The sequence below is a fragment of the Takifugu flavidus genome, chromosome 12, assembly GCF_003711565.1.
Source record: "Takifugu flavidus isolate HTHZ2018 chromosome 12, ASM371156v2, whole genome shotgun sequence".
NCBI classification, from domain to species: Eukaryota; Metazoa; Chordata; class Actinopteri; order Tetraodontiformes; family Tetraodontidae; genus Takifugu; species Takifugu flavidus.
This window is the reverse complement of record NC_079531.1, coordinates 9,481,232-9,495,862: the sequence shown is the minus strand read 5'-3', so window position 1 is coordinate 9,495,862 and position 14,631 is coordinate 9,481,232. Positions and strand designations below refer to the sequence as shown.

Below are 14,631 nucleotides of genomic sequence, written 5' to 3'. Positions count from 1 at the left end.
TGTTCTCTTAACTACACCCATATATCTGGTCTTAGGTCCTGAGCTCCTCTCATGCACACGCTCATATTCTGCCTTTCTTTGGCCAAGCTGAATAGCTCTTCTCCCCAGCATGTCCATCACCACAGCAAACAAGAAGAGCCTGAGGGCTAGTCCCTGAGGCAGGCTCACCTCCACACTGACCTCCTCCCTCACACCTCACCACTGTCCTGAACTCTTATACATGTCCTGTTCCACTCTAACCTACATCTCTGCCATTCCAAACCTCATGCAGCACCATCGTCTCCTATTTTATCCTTCCATAAGATTACTAAAAGCCAATGAAGCTCTCTGACCTTCTCTGTACTTCTCTATCCACATCCTTAATGCAGAACAACTAAGAAACTTTAACGTAATCCAAAAAGGTTGTTATTAATGCATTACTTTCTCTCAATAAAACATTATGAACTGATTTATTTATAATAAAAGCATCACAATCCTCATCTAAAAAGAAGAAAAAAATGAAAGCAACAAATGTTTGTATGTAAATTCTGGACAGAGATGAATAATTTAGAGACTTAGCCTGAGGATTACAAAGTTCTTGTAAAAGTAAAGCAATATGAGGGGGGATGTTCTGTGGAGCAGCACTCAAGTAGCATGCATGCAAAAGTCACAATGGCATCAATAATTCTTTAAGGTTTGTGTTGCACACTTGTAGTACAAGTTTACCACATCAAACTAACACACACACACACATGCGAATACACTTGTGCATAGACACACTCAGACATTCATGCACAAAGAAAGGGAGAGAGATGTGTTGAGTGAATAAACTCTTCCTCGATGCATGAAAAGCACTCGTTAGTGCCATTATGTAGCCAATTTACTACCTTACTCATTCCTTTTCCTTATGCCTCGCTTAAGCTTAACTTAATTTCCCCACAGATCCTTCTCCCACCCAGGCAGTTAACCACAGAGAAAGGAGCTATCCCTGATCACATCAGCAAAGGTAGGAATAAAACATCATCTATCGATTCAAATATTAGCGCTTTAAAACATAGCATTAATTTTTTCACTGTAGAAGTTTATTGTCACATTGGTGGTTACAGTTTTTACATGATTTTACAAGATTAGGAAATCACATTCTGAACCTAATCTTGTACAAGACTGGAGGATGTTGCCACAGGCGCCATTTGTTATATAGGCCAGGAAATATGCCAGGCCAGGCGTCAGAAGATGGTGATGTTGCTAATATTTTCCTGTGATCTTTGCAACTTAAAATAGATGGCTTGCATAACTATTTTCCATTTAGTTGCTGTACGTTGGTGCTTATATATGGTTGGTTCTATTATCTCCCTGTCTTTGTCTTGCTTGACCTTTAATATGATGCTGAGTTTCACCCCGCTTAAGGGCAGAGTGCTGCACTACAGCCGAGGATGCTGTTGGGAGATATACAGCTCTTCTGTGATAATGCAGCTACTGGCTTTCAAACTGAAGACATGCTTTAACTCATGTTGTGTTGCTCACTTTGTAAGTAGTGGACATTTTTGGGAAGATCAACAGTTGCAGTTGCTGTAGGTGTGACTGTAGGGATACTAAAAGGTTTGCTGCAACCTTTCAGCTCTGGTCTGAAAAAATACAAGAATACAAGAACCAAAAATACAAGGAATGTGTTAGTGTGCCAGAGTCTGATGGAAAACCTCATCTGATACTCTTCTGAGAATTAATCAGATTCAGTCAGTGTGGGGGCTTTAGTCACTCTCACCTAACTGTCTCTGCACTCATCTCCTCTTGTCACAGAAGAAAATGCTGCACTAACTACCGGTAAGCTTTGTTTCACAGAGATCCAAATACTTTCAAAGCAAAATTTCCAGAGAATCATTATGGAGGAAATGCATGAAGTCACTGAGTAGGGATGAAGTAGTGGCTGACCTTTTGTGAGGATGAAAGGTTGTTAGGAAACTTAATGAAGCTGTGCCTATCAAAGTATGGGTGAGTTAGCTTGGGTCAGATCACCTTGTGATAGAGCGTTTGTCACAGAGATCCAAATCCAGGAGGATCGGCTCCAAAGCATACTTCATTCAGAAGCCCTGATATTTTCTATTTCACACTACAACTGTGCCTTTTCAAATTTAGCATTCCTTTATTCGTATTTAGATATTTGACGTACAGATATGCTCAAATATTAAACAGTCTACATTGGATCCTGGAGCTCCCCACGATTGTCTTCTCTACTCATGCACCTTCTTCAGGAGACAGATCTGGGAAACTGCTGGATTCCAGATGATACAGCAGTTTTTGGGCTGGTGTAGGGTGACAGGTCTAGATGCACATTGGTGTTTATAGAGCCGTTTTCCTTTCTGTAGATGGCAATGCTTAAACTGTGTGCATGATGGTGGAGTGCTCATGAGTGTTTCCATGTCACGTCAATCATCTGGCACAAAAGCCAAAACTAAAACAGTTACTTTTCAAAAAGCTCTCATGAGTTCAGAATTACAATGCAAACATGCAATTGATCTCCTGTGTTCTAAATATTCAGCTTCATGTGTGTTTCCATATCAGGAATATATATTTCATCCGTCTTCATGCAATGACATGTGATAATCTTTTTGATTATCACATGTCAGTGTAGACGTGCACACCCACATACGTGGACACAAGTGCACGTTTTCCTGTGAGTGGATTCTCATCCTGTAAACGTTGCTTTGGGCATTATCCTCAACCATTGTGGGGGGATTGTTTCATTGATGACAAAAACAAGGACCTTTATTGCAGCTTTGATTTTTTTTCTGTGGAAAAAGTTGTCCTTTACATTTCAATGGTGCTGCTGCACAAACCTCATTACAATAAAATCATTCTGTTCTTTCTATGATATATTTTAATCCAATTTTAGGTGCAGTAAACAGTACACATAGGGTCTAGGATTCCTGGGTTTTATGGTATTAACTTGAGTGTGAGGGATTTAGTGCAAATGATGAGAATCCCTCCAATAATTTGCCAGTCTCCTCATCTGCAGTGGGCGCTCCGGTCAGAGAGTCACAGGACAGCAAGAGAGTGCACTCAATGGCTTTATTGTACAGCCGCCCCCAGGATAGCAGGGCTATTCTGTAATGTGGAGGAATTCCTAAGGAATTCCTAAGGTGTTGCTGTAGTTGCCTCTTACTGCTGATGGTCATCTTGTTGCGGTGGCAGTCAGACCAGTTGTGCTACAGGACGTAGATATGTTTGATTGTTGACCTTCAACTCCGCAGCCCGAATGTATCCATCTTCGCTGACATTTAAATTCACAATCTTCCCGACCGGCCATAGGGCTCGTTGCAGTTGAGGATCCACAATCATTACCACAGGTCCTATTTCCAGATTGCTTGTAGGTATGCGCCACTTCTGACGTACTTGCAGGGTTGGCAGATATCCTTTGATGAAACGCGACCAGAAATGGTCTGCGATCATCTGGCTTTGTCGCCATCTTCTTCTGGTGAGGGCATCTGGGACATAGGACACCTGGGGTAATGACGCATCCCGCCGCCCCATCAGCAACATACTTGGCGTCACTGGATCAGGATCTGCTACATCAGAGGACACGTACCTAAGTGGTTTGGCATTGAGGATTCCTTCAACTTCAATCAAAACGGTAAGTAGCACATCTTCAGGCACTGCTTGGGCCCCAATCACCACTTGTAAGGCCCTCTTGACTGAGCGAATCTCCCGCTCCCAGATCCCACCAAAGTGTGGGGATGCAGGTGGGTTGAATCTGAATATAATTTGATGTGAAGCTGAACTCTTCTGGAGCTGTGGTTCAATGTCAGCGAAGGCTTCCTTCAGTTCTCTTTCGGCACCTCTGAAGTTGGTTCCTTGATCGGAATAAATTTCTGATGGGGTTCCTCGGCGAGCGATGAATCTCCTCAGAGCCAAAAGAAAGGTGTCTGTGTCCAGGCTATTTATTAGATCTAGATGCACACACCTCATCGTCAGGCACTTGAAGATCAAGCCCCAGCGCTTCTCGTTACGGCGTCCAACCTTCACTAGATAAGGTCCGATAACAGTCAACTCCTGTGGAGTAGAACGGCGGTTTGAACAGTCGCAAGCGTGCTGCTGGATGATCAGCCATAAGAGGTACAGTTGGCTTTCCTCTCCATTTCTTGCACTCTGTGCAGGTTCTCTGGATGTGTTTGATCGCCTGTCGTCAAGCTGTTCACAAGCTGTGGACAAGCTGTTCCATGAGTACTTGGTATTTATAATACTCCGATAGCTGTGGATGGGGACCAAGGAGATAGTCTAGGGCCATCTTGAGATCTGTAAACTCTCGTTCGCTGTCATGCTCCAGTTTAGGGAGTCTGGGCACGGGGACAGGTTGGGTTGGAGGCTGATGCACAAATACTGGTGCTTGTGGTGTACTTGGGTAGCCTGGGTAAATGGGGAAAGCTGATGTGGATGGTTGTGGTTGGTGCTGATATGGATGATACTGTTGAGGTAGCTGGAGGGTGGACGGTTGCTGACTAATGCTGCCGTAATGATGAGGAACTGGTGGTAAATAATTTGAAAATGAAGGGTATTCATTTGCCCCTGTTGAAACCTGGAGCACGGGTGGTGAATGCTGGTTGATTTTGAGAGATGATTGGAGATTGAGATACTTGCTGTGGGGACAGCTGAGGTATCGTCTGGGTGATGGAGGCACCTATGTGGCCTGGTTGCTAAGTGGCTAACGCTAGTGCGGGGAGCCCTGGCTTTAGTTGGGTTGGAGGCTGAGATACGGGCTGAGGAGTCAGCTGCGATATCTGGGTGATGGAGGCACCTATGTGGCCTGGTTGCCAAGTGGCTAACGCTAGTGCGGGGAGCCCTGGCATTAGTTGGGTTGGAGGCTGAGATACGGGCTGAGGAGTCAGCTGCGATATCTGGGTGATGGAGGCACCCATTTGGCTAGGTGGCCATGTAGAGGAAACGGCTGAAGGGAGCGCTGGCGTCAATGTGCAGCTGTACGCATCGATTGGCAGGGACGCTGGAGCAATCGCCAACCTCTCTATGCCCCTCCCTAAGGGAACAGGTGCATGGCTTCCAGCCGATTGTATCAGCGGTGCTGATATGAGGGCACAAGTGGGTGCAGGTACTGCACTGGGGGTGGTGGACGACTGATGCAAGGCGATGTACTTGTGGCCGATATCACGGGTTGGATGGGGCGACTCCGGCGTGCTTGATCCACTGCTGCCGCTGTGCTGCTCCACTTCGTATTCATCTTGGCTGTCTGCAGGAGACGATTCGTCCCTCTTCACAGTTTTAGGCAACTATTCTGGTGGAGGTGGCCTTCTTTGTCCCACTCCTTGAGTGGTGGACCCCATCTGATGCCCGAACACTGGCTCTGGCTGCCTCATTGTCCAAGTGGTATCGACCGGCGGACTTGATTGCTGCAGCCATTCAGGGTTGGCATTAATTGTCTGGGTTTCCACCAAGGACGGTGGCAGCATTACTTCAAAATCTTGAAGATATGCTGGAGGGCGCCTCCTTCTGGTCGTCTTTGGTGAATCTTCTGAGGCCACTCTCTGCTCTGCCATGTTTTAGCTACTGCAGGTGGGGCTGATCCGGCTCGAAGGACCAAATGTGAGGGATTTAGTGCAAATGATGAGAATCCCTCCAATAATTTGCCAGTCTCCTCATCTGCAGTGGGCGCTCCAGTCAGAGAGTCACAGGACAGCTAGAGAGTGCACTCAATGGCTTTATTCAATAACAAAGGCAGTCAAGTTTGGGTGTGGTATCTGAGATAACAAAGAATGTGGATTCAGGTTTACAGAATGGTTAAATTATACATTTAATGCAAACAAATCACCATCTGAACTCAAAGGAAATTACTTAGATGCTGCATGGGCATCAACGCATCGCTGGCTGCCTTCTTCAGAAGTTCACAATACAACAGACCAAGAAGAAGAAACAATGGCCGCCAAACCTATTTATAGGGCCCGAGGACCTCCCCAGCTGCCCAGGCACTGCCCGAATAAAATAAAGATAAAAATAAGACAGAACGGGAAAAACAAGGAGGAATTCTGTACATTGAGTGTTGCATGATTTAGAAGCCCGTGATCACTGTTAAATGGTGACACGAACATGGATGATTTGCAAAAAATGTGAGATGGCTTTACACAACTTCCATTATTAATTAAATATTATTCTTATGTTGCATTTTTTATAAGAAAAGCAGATGACACATTATCTTTGTCAGGACAGAGATTAACACATTTCTGGAACAACCAAATGTTCCCAGAATGCACCAATAAACATTAATAAAATAAAAGCTGCGTCTTCACACAGACAACAGCAGCGTTCTGACCAAATCGTTCTGTCACTACCCCATTAAGAATTCAGCAGTCGACTTCCTCAATGACACAATTTGGGCCAGTTTTATTCATTTATTTATTTAAAGTGTTTGGCTTCAGCTTTTCTCTGATTGATCCAGCAAATGTAATGGTATGATTGGGATTATTTGAATGGTGATTGGCACCTTTCAAGCTAAACTGTAACCTCCAAAATCATCCCTTTACATTTTTAGATCTCTTTATCTCGATATCCACCCAAGTTTTTGTATACTTTCATCTCCTCTGCAGCGTTGCCCTTTTACGTGTCTCCTTTGCCTCTTTCCTTTCTGGCAGATGTTTTAGGAAGCAGTGGAACATCTGGCAGCTGTGGGGCTGTTTATTCATCCATCTCACCTCTGTCCTCACTCTTTTTTCTTATCCCTGTATTGGCATTAAATCAGCCACAGATGTGGACCCAACGGTCTACAGCCACATACAGAAGGATCCCACTCACCCTGCAGCAAACTTTACATTATGGACTATATTTGTGTCTTGTTAAACCAATTCTTCATGAATCATGAATGAGTTCTGACCTCTTTTGTGTTCTCCATCCATCCCCTCCACATCTATACTACTGGAATTATCTGAGAACTGTTATAACTACAAACACTTATTACATTTGTTTTGTATATCACTAAAGTGGCAAATCAGGTTGATGTTATATGTTTATATCCATCCATCCATCCATCCATCCATCCATCCATCCATCCATCCATCCATCCATCCATAATGTTTCACACATATTTACGAACCAGGCAGCTATTACACTCATGTTATTACACTGCTATTACATGAATGTTAGGTACTTGACGCATGCAAAGAGCTCTGATTTTAAGAGATTTACAGGATTGAAGCTCCATTTGCTTGTCTATAATCCAGAAATCCCTAATACTCAGCCATCAGCACGCTATACCCAACATTTGCCCTCTGTCCAGTAGGAATGTGTTGGATATTAAGGATGGATGGAGGGATTTGTAAACTGAGGGAGAGAGAAAATAAAGAATGAAGGTTAGAAGTCAGTAAGGAATGACAGCAAGGGTAACAGAATATTTTAAAGGTCAAAGGCAGATATAACTGGGCCATGGGACTGACACACAGAGCAAAGAAACAGATACAATAAAAAAACAGGAAAGGAAAAGAAGAAACTAGGGACAGCTGAGTAAGTGTAGACACAATATTAAGGTGCCCATCATGACATTTATTTCAAGTCAAATAGTTCGTAACAAGAATGTCTGACTTGTGCACGCAGATGTGTCACTAATATAACTTCTGACAGTACACGTGCATCATTTTGCACATGGTCACATGCCATGTGTCCATGTTAGCCTCCATCTAGCCTTTCACACTGGGCTTACACACACCGCTGTAGAAATGTTCTGGACTAAATGATTACATTAAACAACCGTAGAGATGAACATTTTGCTTCAGAATCAGTGCAGAACAGGTTTTTGTCATCTGTAGTTGTTCTAAATCCATCCCAAAAAAACCAAACACAGGCTGAATCCTCCTAAAGATGCAGCTGACTCTCCTCCCAGCCAATGAATGCAATACTGATGAAAGTGCATGAGACATGTGAGGACAAATAATATTATTAAATTTCAATTTCTATCAAGGACTTTTTCATTTGGTTGAGCGACCCTATCCAGCTCCAAACCTCCAGTTCGTGGGTTAATGCTCCCAAGCATGCAGAACACAATGCTTATGCACTTATAATTCTGTGTTACACAGGACAGTTTCTCCCAACAGGATGTGTAAATCTCTTTTTTTCTCACTCCAAGTCACAGGGAGGGGTCTCTCTCTCTCTCTCCCCTCTCTCTTTCTCTCTCTCTGTGCCTCTCTCTCTGACACTTCCACTCTACATCTCTCTGTCTCTCTATCTCTCACTGTCTCTCTCTCTCTGTCCCTCTCTATCTCTCTGACATTTCCACTCTACATCTCTCTATCCCCTTCTGCCTCATAGAGTTCAGTGTCTCTCACCCTTCTGAAGTGGAGCATTGCTCTCCTCCATGGATGTTATCTGAGTGTGAAACAGGACAGTCAGGAAGAACGGGACTTTCACTTTCTTCACATTCAGCGTGATTTAGGTATAATTCTGTACTCTTTTTTGTTTCAATGATTCTGTATGATATCCTCTGCAAATTATGAATGCATGTTTGCTTATTATTTGATTTATTCTGATGGTTACAGAACATTTGCATTTAAAGTTCCTGTGTAGTTATAAATGTGAAACCTGGTGTCAGTTCTCTGTAACTGTCTGACATGATGTGAGATTAACAAAACTCTGAGGAGCCATTTATGCTTTGAGTTGACTGTTTCAGTAGTTTCCACACGTGCAGGAGGAACCACACCACAGATGCTTTGTCTCCTGATTAACCCATGAATGCTTGAAAAGTAGTCATGAAGTGAAGCCAGCTATATGAAAAATCAGTGAATTACATATCTGTACATTTAATCTGGCCAGAGCCATCTTTTCTACACAGCATTTTGACTTTAATATATTTATTCTATAACCTTCTAAAATGACATCCTCTGTGAGTTTGAGGAATTGATAATGGTCTTAATATTACAAGTTCAATGCAAAAGAGTTCATAAATAAAAGAAAAAAGGAGAAATTCAACTGTTCATGTTTTTTTGTTTAGCTTATCTGTTGTTAATGATAATTTTTTTTTTTAATTTTTAGAATTTTTTTTGAATGCATAAAAGAAGCTGGGTTTTAAATATTGTTTTTCTAGCCTGTTATAGTTTAAGCTTTTCTCCTCCAGGAGTCTAATCTGCCATAAAAAGACAAAAAAATGCTTTTCACTGTGGATCAAGTGGTGTCACATCACCTCAGTCACAACCTTCGACATCCTGGTTTGACCCTTACAAGCATAACGTATGAATCTCATAATGGAATTATGAGATTTAAATTCTTTCTTCTGTGTTCTATTACACTGGAACAAAAATGAAGACAACACAGTTCAGTCTGTAATGCCCAAGTTAATTAACGGACTATTAACTACTTTTCATCTCTCTGTAGTTTTTCCTTGATGAGTGTTTATTAGAAGACTCCTCCACATCGTCCATCCATGTTGACTTCCCTTCTCAAAGTCCATTGTCTTGGCCGATATTGTACAAAAAAAAGATTATCTAGAAAAGATCAGTGAGTGACTGTCCACTCATTCAAAGGTCAAACAATATACTGTATGTGTAACATGTGTTTTGGTCTGGGATTGAATCCCGCACCTTGTGTCCCTGGAGCTAGCTTTCTACCTCAGCAACTGTGATGGTTTATCATTGAGCCTTGTTGGAAGAAGAAATGCACCTTAAGATATGTCCCCTTTTTTGCATTATTAAATAATATATTTTCCCAAACCTTTTTCTAATTTCATGTTATAAATTCATGTTTCTCCAACTAAACTAACATCTTTTTCCCTGGAAGAAAACAGTCTCACTGCTGTATTTTGGAAAGAAAAACAACAAATATGCTGGAAAAGCCTTTTTTGTTAAGGCTCGAGCATAGGTTTAATTTGTTAGAGTCAAACAGGCAGGGTACAAACTTGGGACAGCCTTCTGCACCTGTGCTGTTGTCAGACGTCTGTGTCAATCGTGTGATGGACTCAGGTCACACACCTGGGTTGTTCACTGAATACATGTATATGCATATCTACTTTCTTGTTTGATTTCCAAATACATAAATGTGAATAAAGAGCCAGTTCAGAACTGAAGAAGCCTTCTTGATTGAAGGCGAAACATCTTCAAAACAAGAAAAACAATTCAGTTGACACAGAAAACTTACCTTGGATAACTATAGCCTGGATGATTGAGAATCTACACAGACATAAATAAAGAATATCTTCTCTGTTGTATTGGCAGCATTTCCAGGCTGTGAGTGGGGCCTTCATGGATTCTCCCTATAACGGCAACACGTCGCTGCAGACGTCCACCTCCAACCTCAATGCCAGCTGCTCTCGACCCTCAGAAGCAGAGGATGATGGGAAAGTGTCCAGTGACACCATTTGGCTATGGATTGCTGTGCTGGCAACAATTGGCAACATAGTGGTGGTGGCTGTGGTTTGTGTCTGTGCCTTCTGACAAATTCAGCTCAACAGTGAATCTTGTACAGTTTAAAAATACACATTTTTGGGATTATTCCAAAGTAGATGTTATGAAATAGCCTTACTTTTAGATGTATAATTTTGCATGGTATTCTCCATACAGGGCATTTTCCTATACATTTATAATAACTGTGAGTTTTTCAAAACAGCAGTTTGTTTTTAACCCTTCTCTTTAAACATGATTTACGTTAGGAGCCAAGTTTAAATTCCTACAGCAGCTGTTTCCCTTTTTCTGCTCTACATATCATAAATCAGTAAGTGGGAGAGCTATGTAAAATAAAATAAAGAAAAAAAAGCTTCTCATAATAGTAGTAGAAAGAATATATTAAATATCTTTTGAATAAGCACTGTTATATGCACATTACCTAGATCTTAGAAAATGTCAAAAAACCTCTTATATTAAAATAATTATTGAAGGACTACTTAGCCTTTAGCCAAATACCACACTTTTTATTTCATGCTTGGTTCCTACCAACTGTACTATCATTTTAGTTGCAGGTCAGATCATTGTAACCTTACATACGTAACTATAATTGTTCATTAATCAACTAAGATTCTGTGGATGACAAAGAAAAGAGAAACAAGAATAAGTGCTTGTTATGTCAGATAACTGTTGTCACCAAACTAACTAACTCTCTTCTCAGTGATGACACAGATCTGCCCTGATAAGTGATTCCATCCTGCAGCTCATGTGACAAATTTTAAGAAGAACCCTTAAAAAAGAACGAGACTCCTTTTAAGTAGCAAAGCTCCAGTAATGAGTGAGCAATGACTTGTTGAAATTTAACAAGCAAGAAAGGTCACGAGAGGTCTTTCTGTCTGTCAGGGCCTTATCTACAATATCACCCTGATAAATACATCATTACCAAGGATTTAGCTTTTAACATGGAGCTCCCTTCAAGGCAAATATGGAGATCCAGAAGAGAGGAGAAGAGAGGAAGTCAAAGAGAGTAAAATCTGTTTATATTAGAGTGCTCAAGCTGTCCTGTCACCTTATAGACATTAGGTCTAAATTTGATGAAAACTGAAGCCAAATAATTATTTTATTGGCATCTCTATAGATCACAGCTTGATAGAACTATTATGGAGCTAAAGAGAAGTCTGGCTAGATAGAAACAATGTTGTCATCTCATGGATTTGTAGGATTTAAGAATATATTGGTGCATTTTAAACAGCAGGATTTCCTTTACAGCTTCGTCGGAGCATCATTTATGGCAACATTGGGCCATAGAACACATGAACTGAGACCTTCTAGTTTTAACGTAGTCTGGGAAAAAGGGTTTATTTATGGTTTCTGTAAGTCTTCATACACAGATGTGTGTTTGCCCATACGTCAGAGTCCTGCTGATCTCCTCTGTCGTCAACCTGATCACGCAATAGGACTTGAACAGACTAATGAGCTGTAATGAAGCTCGCTTTCTGGTATTTCCTCTCCCCTACTACTCACTTTATATGACAGAGAGAAGTTTAGCCCCAGCGGCTGTTAGAGTGGTCAGAACACATCAAATCTCTGCTGGACTTCATGACAAGATCTTTTTGTGGGCAGAGGAGAACTCCAGAATAAAATTAGAATGTAAAGTAAATAGCAAACGAGAATGAAAAGCTAAAGGGAAAGAAAGAAACCCAACACTTTAGAACATGAGACAACTAGCGTTGAAAGTTCAAAAATGCGAGGTGGTGATGGGTGAAAAGAGACAAAAAATTCAAAAACAGGTTTTTAGTCTTAGATAAGTATTATTAATATATAACCTTAAAAATAGTGCTATGCAACCTATATTTTAACCTCCATGACTGTGTGTAGTGCAATAGCAGCTGTAGCTGTTTAACAGTGATATTCCACTGGTCACCACCACCCACAGTTATCACTGGCCTAGTAGTCCATTAGTCCAACACAGCCAGCATTGTTCATAGCCTGGACCGTCTTCATTACTGTGGTCTCTTTGCCAACACAACTGCAAATTACACATCTGAAGGGAGAGTAGAACAAATCAACCATGTGACTTACGCACCCCTGCAGGAGGTAAGAGGTACTGTTACTCTTCATATGTTACCATCCTGATGAAGCCTCCACTGAGCAGACAGCTCCACGTTCTAGTGGTCTCCATTTGTCTGTCTCAAAATGTCTTTGATGCAGTTGTGCATACACATGTGCATACATCCAAAATCACGTGTGTCAGAAGTTGTGCTGATATTATGCTGTCATGTTTACACACACACACACACACACACACACACACACACACACAACACACACACACACACGCACACACACGCACACACACGCAGAGGAGGTCTGAAAATGTCTTCTCCATTACAGATATGAACCCAGAATGATGTGGTGATGTGATGGTGGACCAGGCGACAGGGACAACAGCTGTCCTCATAATTGGACCTCAGACTCATCAGAACTGCTCCACACTTGCTCAGCGCAGCATCAGTAAATCTATCACTACTTTCAAGACTTTATTCTTATCAGCTGTAACATAATATAATGTGTTTTATATAATATCTGCATTGCTGTTCCACTTTTATGTCACACTGTGTCCTCTTTCCTCCTGCTTTCATCTTTTGTTCATCATCATAAATCCATCCTTTCATGCGTGTGACCCACCAGACTGGAAAGTCCACATCACTAAACACCTCACACAGACACGCACGCACACACACTTCTATCGTACTTCTATCTTTGTGAAGACTCTCATTTGACATACATCAATCTAAAGCACATAGTGTCTAACCCTCACCGCAACCCAAACTACCGAAAATCCCTGTATGTTACAAAAATGTCCTCCCTTTACAGGTGAAATGCTCAAGCCTGTCCTCACTCTTTAGCATGATCAAGAGCATGCACTCAAATGTGTGTAAAGCTGTAGAGATTATGGCTCTACATGTGTTTAATTATTTTTTCATTAAACATATTTCTTTAAATGTGAACTACAAAAGATAACACTAGAACTGCTTAACATTGTCTAATCTGAAGTTCCTGTCTAACATATATTTTTTATTCTGCATCAACTGAAAATCATCCAGCAGGTCGACAGTTCTGATCCATATCATACAAAAGTGCAAAGGCAACCGAAGTCATGAGGAAACTAGTGAACCAAGAGATTAAGAGTGAAGATCAATATTTCCTACATTTTTGAGACCATGGTGACATTCATTAGAATATTTTATACATATAAATGTAAGCAAATTATACAAAATTCACTTATTATATAGAAAATAGAGACGTTGGACTGGAACTGAAGATCTGTGAGAAGAATGTAAAACAAACAACAGTGACAGACACTATTGTCCAGTTCTAGGTTAGGCAGGAGACAGGAAGTCACCCTGGTCCAGTTCTAGGGAAGGCAGGAGACCTGGTCCAGTTCTAGTTTAGGTAGGTGACAGGAAGTCATCCTGGTCCAGGTCTAGGTTAGGCAGACGACAGGAAGTCACCCTTACTCAAGGTCTGGGCTCAGTTGTGGAGGCTGAGATCACAATGTCCAAACTAATGTGGGATGTGTTCACAGATGGTTTAAGTGGAGGCAGCACAGAAACAGTGACCATATGATGGTTCTTGTGAGGTTGACTGCATATTGTCACCATGACAACATATGTACTTCACTCTACATTCTCCACTTCCCATCTTTCCACTAGTTAAACTTAATCAGTCTTTTAGCTATTTTCTATAGATTGTTTTGTTTTTCAAGTTTTCAAGTTTTAATTAAAGGTTTGTCTTCCAGATATATGAGTGAATAAAGTATTTGAATGCTTCGTTGCAGAGCTACAAGATAAAATCTATTACAGAACAAACAAATATGTTTTATCAGATTGTTTTATTTTGTATAGAAATGCAAGAATTTATAAATGTTAAATGAATTTACTCAATTTATTCATTAAAGAAATTGTTGCCATTATATATCAATTATATATGGGCAACAGGAAAATGTCATCTGTCTCTTATACTACGCTTGACATTGTTATTAGATTTTTTTCCACATTAATGCTAATGTCAATAAAACAAATGCACAGCTGTTGTTGCACAACTATTATTGTTTTTTTTCTGTGTAACTGCATATTTTACTAAATATATAAATATAATATATTAAATATGGATTTTTAATCAGAGTTTTACTTTGGAGAGCATTTAAATTCCAACATAATATACAAGCTGTACAGAAATTATAATAAAACATGCATAAAACACAACAGACTTTGTTTACTTTTTGTCTTTT

General features: G+C 40.9%; 1 long non-coding RNA gene across 1 annotated transcript; it reads left to right on the top strand.

Moving 5' to 3' along the window:
* The first annotated feature begins 10,394 nt into the window (after positions 1-10,394).
* LOC130535605 (uncharacterized) lies at positions 10,395-14,445 on the top strand. The gene is made up of 2 exons (XR_008953181.1): positions 10,395-12,434; positions 12,732-14,445. It is a non-coding gene; the product is annotated as an uncharacterized LOC130535605 (long non-coding RNA).
* The last annotated feature ends 186 nt before the right edge of the window (positions 14,446-14,631 follow it).